Here is an 8,832-nt window from a genome sequence, read left to right as displayed (position 1 = left end):
GCTCTATCCAAGGCTGAGGCACAAAAGGGGTGTATGTTTCCCACTCAGCAGCACAGGCTGCCACCACTGAGGGTAGTCTGCCCTCCCTAGTGGCAAGGCCAGAGCACAGTCTCTGCTGCCCCAAGCCCAAATATTCTGCTGGGGGTCTGGGAACTGCCTCACTGCTACCTACAATGACAGGTGCTTGCATACACCACAAAGAGGCTTGAATACAAGCCTGCTCAGCCTAGCTCACCCTCACCTGTGCCAGATCAGGTAGTCCAGAGACCTGGAGATTGTCCAGCCCAGTCCAAAACTGTTGGCACCTGAGCATTCTTTCCAGGTACCTGAGGTTGGGCCTATCCACCCTGCCACTACCACCATAGCTGGCACCTACCTGCACACACCACCTATGGGCCTGGAGACTGGCCTGCCCAACTCATCAAAACCACTGCCAAAACCAATGTACACCATTCAGAACCAGAGAGTAACCCCACCTCTACTATTGCTATCGTCCATGCCACATGCCTTTCTGGAGGCCTAAAAACCCTCCCACCTACCCAGCCTGCCACTGCCACTGACAGCATCTGAACAAGCCACCTAGAAGCCCAAGAATGGGCCTGCCTATAGCCACTGATACCAATGCCAGTATATGCTGCCTGGGAGCAAAGAACAGGAACAATCCGTCCACCATTCCTAGCAATGCGGTGTGAAGACAGGCCCACCTGGCACTCCACTTCCCATCAAAATTTTACCACAACCTTGACTAATAAGCATAGCCTAAATCACCAAGGAAATTATAGACATCACTAATGCTATTCACAGTTGAAGAAATAATGCAGAGAAAATGCTACTGCACAACTCAGAGCCAAAACCAATGTACTCTACCCTACTAACACCATAGACAAATCATTAGGAAAAGTCTTCCCCTATGAAACCAAATTTTTTTTAAAAATGGGAGAAGTGATTGTTACACCAAATTCACAGACATCAATGTAAGGACATGAAAAAACAAAACAGCAAAAAAATTACACCTCCAAAGGAACACAATAATTATTCAGCAACAGATCTCCATCGAAAAGAAATTTTTGAAATCCCAGAAAAAATTCAAAATATTGGTTCTAAAGCTCAGTGAGATAAAACAGAATTCTAAAAGACAATACAAACAAATTAGAAAAATAATTCAGGATACGAATTTCTAATTTAACAAAAAGACAGGTATTTTTAAAGAATCAAACAGAAATTCTGGAACTAAAGAATTTATTGAAAGAAATACAAAATTCATGTAAAAGCTTCAACGATAGATTAGATCAAGTAGAAGAAAGAATAAATCTTTTGAAATAGTTCAGTGATATAAAAAATAGATTTAAAATGAATAGAAAACAATAAGCAAAGCATTTATGACATATGGTATATTATAAAGTAACCCAATATACAAATTTTTGGTGTCCCAGAATGCAAAGAGAAAATGAAAAAGTTAGAAAACATATTTAATAAAATAATAGATTAAAACTTCCCAAGTTTAGCAAGAGATATAGACATCAAGATACAGGAGGCTCAAAGACTCCCAAATAGATACAATGCAAAAAGATCTTCTCCACAGCATCTATACCTGTCAAAATTATTCTTCATAAATGGAGGATAAATACAGTCCTTCTCAGACAGGCAAAAGCTGGGGGACTTCATCATCACTAGAACAGCCCTATCATAAATCTGTAATGGACAAAATGGGTAGAGTAAGATAGTAGAATAGATAGCCCCACTGATTGTCCTCCCAGCCCTGCACCACCACCCCCACACCCCGCCAATGATAGGAATATCAAATTCAAAAACCACCATCATAAGCACCATCGTAAGAGATAAAAATCAGGTAAGCACTCGTAGTACCTGGTTTTAACTTCGTATCACTGAAAGAAGTGATGAAAAGGGCAGAAAATACAGTCTTGAAATGCCATTGCCACCCCTCTCCCATCCCCCTACAACAGACACATGGCACAAAGAGATCTGTGTGTTGGGAGCGGGAGAGCTCAGTGACTACAAGACTGCATTGAATTCAGTGCTGCTCTGTCACAGTGGAAAGCAAAACATGCTGAAATCAGCTGACACCTGCCCATGCCGAAAGCATTCAGATCAGCCCTAGCCAGAGGGTAATTACCCATTGCAGTAGTTGAAACTTGAGTTCTGGGAAAACTGAGGGCTGAAGTGTTATGGGGTCCTAAATCAACTTGAAAGCCAGTCTAGACCACAAGGACTGCAACTCTCCTACTGGGTCCAGAGACAGTGGACTTAATGGGGCTTGTGACTTATTGAGACACCAGCTGGGGAAGTTAAGTGAGTGGTTGTGCCACCACTCCCACAATCCCAGGCAACACATCTCATGGCTGCAAAAGAGATTATTTCCTTCAGCTCAAGGAGAGGGAAGAGTAAAGAAGCCTTTTGTCTTGCATATTGGATACCAGCTCAGCCATAGTAGGATATGGCTCTGGCCAGAGTTGTGAGGCCCCCATTCCAGGCCCTAGCTCCTGGACAGCATTTCTAGATACACCCTGGGCCAGAAGAAAATTCACTACCTAGAAGAGAAGGACCCAGTGCTGACAGGATCCATCACCTTCTGACTAAAGAGCCCTTGAGCCCTAAACACCAGTAGTGATATTCAGGTAGTATGTCGTGGGTCTTGGGTGAAACTGCAAGACACGCTGGCTTCAGGTGTGACCCAGCATATTCTTAACTGTGGTGGCTACAATGAGGGATACCTTCTGCTTGATACAAGCAAAGAGAAAAGTAAAGGAGGCTTTGTCTTCCACCTTAGGTACCAACTTGGCCACAATGGGGCAGAGAATTAAGTGGGCTTTTGGGATCCCTGATTTCAGTACTTGGCTCTTACATGGTATTTCTGGAGCTTCCGTGGGCCAAACGGGAGTCAACTGCCATGAAGAATGAGTCCCAGACCTAGCGGCATTCACCACAAGCTGACTGAAAAGCCTGTGGGCATCAAGTGAACATTGGTGATAGCCTGGCAGTACTCCCAATGGGACGTTAGTGATGCTGGCTATGGAGTGAGGCTCCTCTGCCTGTGGAAAGGGGTGGAAAGAGTGGGAAGAATTACATCTTATGGTTTAAGAACCAGCTCAAGCACAGTAGAATAGAACATCAAGTAGATTTCTAAGATTTTTAACTCCAGTCCCTACCTCCTAGAAGCATCCCTGGGCCCAAGTGGGGCCTGGGGGAACATGCTGCCTTGAAGAGAAGGATACAAATCTGGCTGGCTTCACCACTTGCTGATTGCAGAGGCCTAGGCCTTGAAGGAACATGGGTGGTAGACAGGTAGTGGTTACAGCGGGCTTTGAGTGAAATCCATTGCTGTGCTGGTGTCAGGTTTGACCCAGTGCAGTCCCAGTAGTAGTGGCCAAAGGGTGCTTGTGTCACATTGTGTCCAGAATTGGTGGGTTCTTGGTCTCACTGACTTCAAGAATGAAGCCACGGACCCTCACAGTGAGTGTTACAGTTCTTAAAAATGGTGTGTTGGAGTTTGTTCCTTCAGATGTTCAGATGTGACTGGAGTTTCTTCCTTCTGGTGGGTGTGTGGTCTCGCTGACTTCAGGAGTGAAGCTGCAGACCTTCACAGTGAGTGTTACAGCTCTTAAAGGCCGCACGTCTGGAGTTGTTCGTTCCTTACAGTGGGTTCGTGGTCTTGCTGGCCTCAGGAGTGAAGCTGCAGATCTTCACGGTGTGTTACAGTTCATAAAGGTGGCGCATCCAGAGTTGTTCGTTCCTCCCATCTGGAGTTGTTCGTCCCTCCCAGTGGGTTCATGGTCTCACTGACTTCAGGAGTGAAGCTGCAGACCTTCACGGTGAGTGTTACAGCTCATAAAGGCAGTGCGGACCCAAAGAGTGACCAGTAGCAGATTTATTGAGAAGAGTGAAAGAGCAAAGATTCCACAGTGTGGAAGGGGACCTGAACAGGTTGCTGCTACTGGCTTGACTGGCCTGCTTTTATTCCCTTATTGGGCCCTGCCCACATCCTGCTGATTGGTCCATTTTATAGAGTCCTGATTGATCCGTTTTGACAGAGGGCTCATCGGTGCATTTACAAACCTTTAGTTAGACACAGAGTGCTGATTGGTGTGTTTACACTCCTTTAGCTAGACACAAAAGTTCTCCAAGTCCCCACTTGATTAACTAGACACAGAGCGCTGATTGATGGGTTTACAAACCTTTAACTAGACACAGAGTGCAGATTGGTGCATTTACAATCCTTTAGCTAGACAGAAAAGTTCTCCAAGTCCCCACCCGACCCAGAAGACCAGCCAGCTTCACCCCTCAATCCACCCTCTAAACAGGACACCCCAACTGCTGTTGGGAATTTGGCCAATGACCACTCTAGCTACTTCCTGCTGGATGGGGCGAAGAAGGGGCCCTGCAGTTGTAGTGTCCTCCAGTGTAGGCCAGTGGAAGGGCCAGCAGGTCAGTCCAGGGGTCCTCGGTAGAAGTTGTTAGTTGAACTCATTTGGGGTTCTGTTTGTAAGACCATCTGTAGCTTGATGGCCTTGATTCTAGAGGAAACGAATTTGACAAGAAGGTTAAAAATACAGGGCCCCAAAGGCGAGTAACAGCAAGATAGCTGCCATGGGACCTATAAAGGGGAGAAACCATGTTTCCCAACTCCAGAGGTTGGTATAAGATTTCGAAAGGCGTTGTCTGATTTCAGAAGGTTTTTCCTGTAAACACCGGGCGGCATCTTGTACTATCCCTGACTGGCTAGTGTAAAAACAACACTCTTCCCCTAAGAAGGTGCAGCGTCCTCCTGTCTCAGCAGTGAGGAGGTCTAGGCCTCGGGGGTTTTGGAGAGGCACTGCTGCCAAAGAGTCTATTTGAGATTGTAGAGTAAGGATAGATTTTGTTATTTCTTATAAACTGTCTGAGAAATCCTTTGACTGTGTGTGGTAATAGGCTAATGCATGTTACACTGTTAACTTTCAGCAAACTTTACTTTTGTTGAAAACCTTATAAGTTTGGGATTTTAATTTTTCTTTGCTATTAATAAAACCTTGTTCAGTCCATATTAACTTAGAATTGGTATAGATGACTCCTTCCTGATTCTGTAAGTACTTTAAGATTTGGCTGAGTGCAAACAACTCCCATGTTTGAGCAAACCAATTATAAGGCAATTTTCCTAACTGCTTTTATAAGAGTTCCCCTATCACTTACTGAAGACCCATTGTGTCTTCTTCCTTAATCACCCAGGCCCACCTGGGAGGACCTATCTGTCTCCTGTCCTGAAGGGACTTCCTCCTTTGTCTGGTCGGACCTTCAGATTTAGATCCCCTGTTAGGAAACCTGATGAGTTAAGGATTTTTGATAGGAAGGCTACGTGTTGTCAGTGGCCTTAGTGCTTTTGGGCTATGCCCTTGTTTACACTGACAACAAGGTGGTATTGGAGTGTTATAGGGTTATGGAGAAGACCTTCAATTATCAATTATACGTTTTAAATTTACCCTGGCTTTTAAACGAATAGGGTACACTGTTTTTTCTTTACTACTTTCATCTCTCTTTCTCTTTGACTTCTTCTTTGTCTCTCTCTTTCTCTCTTTCTGACTCCCTCTTTGTCTCTTCCTCTCCTTCCTTCTTTGACTTTCTGTATCTTCTTCTGTCTGCCTTTGTCTGTTTCTTCCTCTCTCTCTCTGACTTCCTGTCTCTTTCTCTTTCCTTGACTTTCTGTGTCTCTCTTTCTCTCTCTCTGACTCCCTCTTTGTCTCTGTCTTTCTTTCTCTCTTTGACTTTCTGTCTCTTCCTCTCTCTGTCTCTCTCTTTGACTTTCTGTCTCTCTGTCTCTTCTTCTCTCCTTCTCTTTGACTTCCTCTCTCTCTCTTTCTCTCTCTCTCTGTCTCCTCCTCTCTCTCTCTCTCGCTCTCTCTCTCTGACTTTCTCTTTCTCTCTTTCCTTCTGTCTTTGACTTTGTCTCTCTCTTTCTCTCTGCTGGTCTTTCCCTGTCTCTGCCAGCTGCTTATGCTGCTGTTCTCCCCTCTCCTTCCCCTTTTTGATGGCTTTGGCAATGTAAGACTGCCACCCCCTTGGGTTTTTGCACTGAGTGCAGTAACTCCATGATTTCCTTGTGATATTTAATGGGGGTTCCCCCAGAGGTTAGGAACTCCCTTTCTTTCCATATTGCAGCATGGGCATGTAGGATTAGATAAGCATACTTGCTATCTGTATACACATTTATTATTCTTCCCTTTCCCAGTTCTAAAGCTCAGGTAAGTGCCACTAGTTCTGCTAACTGGGAGCTGGTCCCTGGGGGAAGAGGCTTACTTTCAAGTATGGTTACATCACTAACTATGGCATAACCTGCCCTTCATATCCCATTCTCCACAAATGAACTTCCATCAGTACATAAGTTAAGGTCAGGATTAGCTAAGGGGACTTCTAAGAGATCATCTCGGGTGGCACAAGCCTGAACTATAATTTGTTGGCAGTTACGCTCGATTGGTTCCCCATCCTCTGGGAGAAGAGTGGCAGGGTTGCTGGCCATGCATGTACATATTTGAAGCACAGTCCCTCAAGGAGTAGCGCCTGGTATCTAAGTAGGCAGTTGTCTGATATCCATAAACTTCCTTTGCCACCTAGTATGCCATTTACATCATGAGTAGTCCAGACAGTGATATCCTTTCCTTCTATTATTTTGATAGCCTCTGACACTAAGACAGCCACCGCCGCAACTATCCTTAAACAGTGAGGCCAGCCTGTTACTACTACATCAATTTCCTTACTTAGGTATGCCACTGGTTGTGGGGTTGTCCCACGAGTCTGAGTAAGGACTCCAAGAGCTATCCCTGCTCTCTGTGATGTATAAAGAGAAGTTTTGTCCTGTGGGAAGGCTTAAAGCTGGAGCTTGTACTAGGGCCTTCTTTAAGATTTTGAAGGCTGTTTCTGCTCCTGATTCCCATTCTACTAGATGAGTATTAGCCCTCTGGGTCTCCTTGATAGAGTATAGAGGGGCCTTGCTATCTCGCTGTATCTGGGGATCCATAGTTGGCAAAAGCCAGTGATTCCAAGAAACCCCCACAACTGTTTTAATGTCTTAGGGCGAGGATAAGCCAGTATAGACTGTATTCATTCCTTGCTGAGGTCCCTGGTCCCTCTGGCTAAGATTAGGCCTAGATATTTGACCTGCTATAGGCAAAGCTGGGCCTTCGACCTACATGCATTGTACCCTTGATTAGCTAGAAAGTTCAAGAGATCTAGCATAGACTGCTGGCATAAGGCTTCTGAACTGGTAGCCAAAAGGAAATCATCCACATTTTGAAGGACCAGAGTGCCTGGACTTGAGAAGTGGCCTAGATCTTGAGCCAGTGCCTGACCAGAGAGATGAGGGCTATCCCTAAACCCTTGGGGCAAGACCATCCACGTAAGTTGGGATGTGTGGTCTGAGCGATTCTCAAAGGCAAAGAGAAACTGGGAGTCAGAGTGCAGGGGAATACAGAAGGAGGCACCCTTGAGGTCCAGAACAGTGAACCATTCTGCTTCCTCTGGTATTTGACAGAGCAGGGTATAGGGGTTGGGTAGAAATAGATATACAGAAATTACTGCCTCTTGATGAGTCTAAGATCTTGCACTAGTGTCCACTGACCATTTGGTTTTTGTACTCCTAGAATTGGGGTGTCACAGGGACTGTTGCATTTCCTTACTAAGCCTTGAGCTTTTAAATGTTTAACAGTATCCTGTAATCCTTTATGAGCTTCAGGCCTTAAGGTATATTGCCTTTGATAAGGAAAAGTGGTGGGGTCTTTTAGCCTGATTTGGACCGGGCAGGCATTTTTTGCCCTTCCAAATTGTCCTTCCAATGCCCAGACTTCAGGGTTGATTCCCTCCTCAAGTAGGGGACAACAAATGGGTAACTTGTTCCCCATATTCATGTAGATAATAGCTCCAGCTTTGACAAATATATACCTCCCTAATAAGGGTGTGGGACTTTCAGGCATAACAAGAAAGGCATGTGAAAAGAGCAAGGTCTCCCAATTACAACTGAGGAGGAGGGAGAAATACCTGGTTACAGGCTGTACCAGAATTCCACAGATGGTAATGGACCTTGAGGACAGTCGTCCAGGACAGGAGATTAATACTGAGAAGGCCACACCAGTGTCCAGGAGAAAGTCAATTTCCTGGCCCACAGTGGTTCAATGTACCTGGAGCTCAGTGAGGGTGATGACATGAGCTGGTGCTTGCTCAGGGCACCCTCAGTCCAGTTGTTGGATCATCTGGTTGAGGGTTTCTGACCCAGAGAACCTTTGTCCTCTGGGGCAGTGCACCTTCCAGTGATTGCCTTGGCATAGCAGACATGGATGAGAGGGCGGCTTGTTTTTCACTGGACAACCTTTTTTTAAAGTGTCCTTGTAAACCACACTGATAACAAGCCCTACAGGGTGATTGGCCTGCTCCATTTTCTGTCTTCTCTGAACCACCAAGGTTTGTTAGTCTGGAGGGCATGACTAAGGCTGCGGCCTTTCTCTGATCTCACTTTTCCTTTTGGGCCTGTTCCTCTTGGTCCCTATTATAGAACACTGAGGTTTCCAGGTTTAATAATGCCTCCAGATTTTGTTCAGGGCCCAGGGCTTGCTTTTGGAGCTTTCTCCTAATATCTGTGGCTGATTGGGTAATAAATATATCTTTTAGAATCAAATGACCCTCGAGTGATTCAGGTGACAGGGGAGTCTATTTCCTTAAGGCCTCCTGTGATCGCTCAAGGAAGGCAGAAGGATTTTCTTCCTTTCCTTGAGTTATGGTGGACATCTTTGAATAATTCATGGGCTTCTTCCTAATTCTCCTTAGTCCTTCTAAAACACTGGTCAACAGATG

General features: G+C 45.3%; 1 long non-coding RNA gene across 1 annotated transcript; it reads right to left on the bottom strand.

Annotated features, from left to right (window-relative positions):
• Window positions 1-1,350: 1,350 nt before the first annotated feature.
• Window positions 1,351-8,443, bottom strand: LOC144332726 (uncharacterized). Its single transcript, XR_013400763.1, has 3 exons — window positions 3,168-8,443; window positions 2,864-3,050; window positions 1,351-1,692 (listed from the first exon to the last, which is right to left on the bottom strand). It is a non-coding gene; the product is annotated as an uncharacterized LOC144332726 (long non-coding RNA).
• Between the last annotated feature and the right edge of the window lie 389 nt (window positions 8,444-8,832).

The sequence above is a fragment of the Macaca mulatta genome, chromosome 1, assembly GCF_049350105.2.
Source record: "Macaca mulatta isolate MMU2019108-1 chromosome 1, T2T-MMU8v2.0, whole genome shotgun sequence".
Classification (NCBI taxonomy): Eukaryota; Metazoa; Chordata; class Mammalia; order Primates; family Cercopithecidae; genus Macaca; species Macaca mulatta.
The sequence above is the reverse complement of the archived record's forward strand: the minus strand, read 5'-3'. Positions and strand labels throughout refer to the sequence as shown.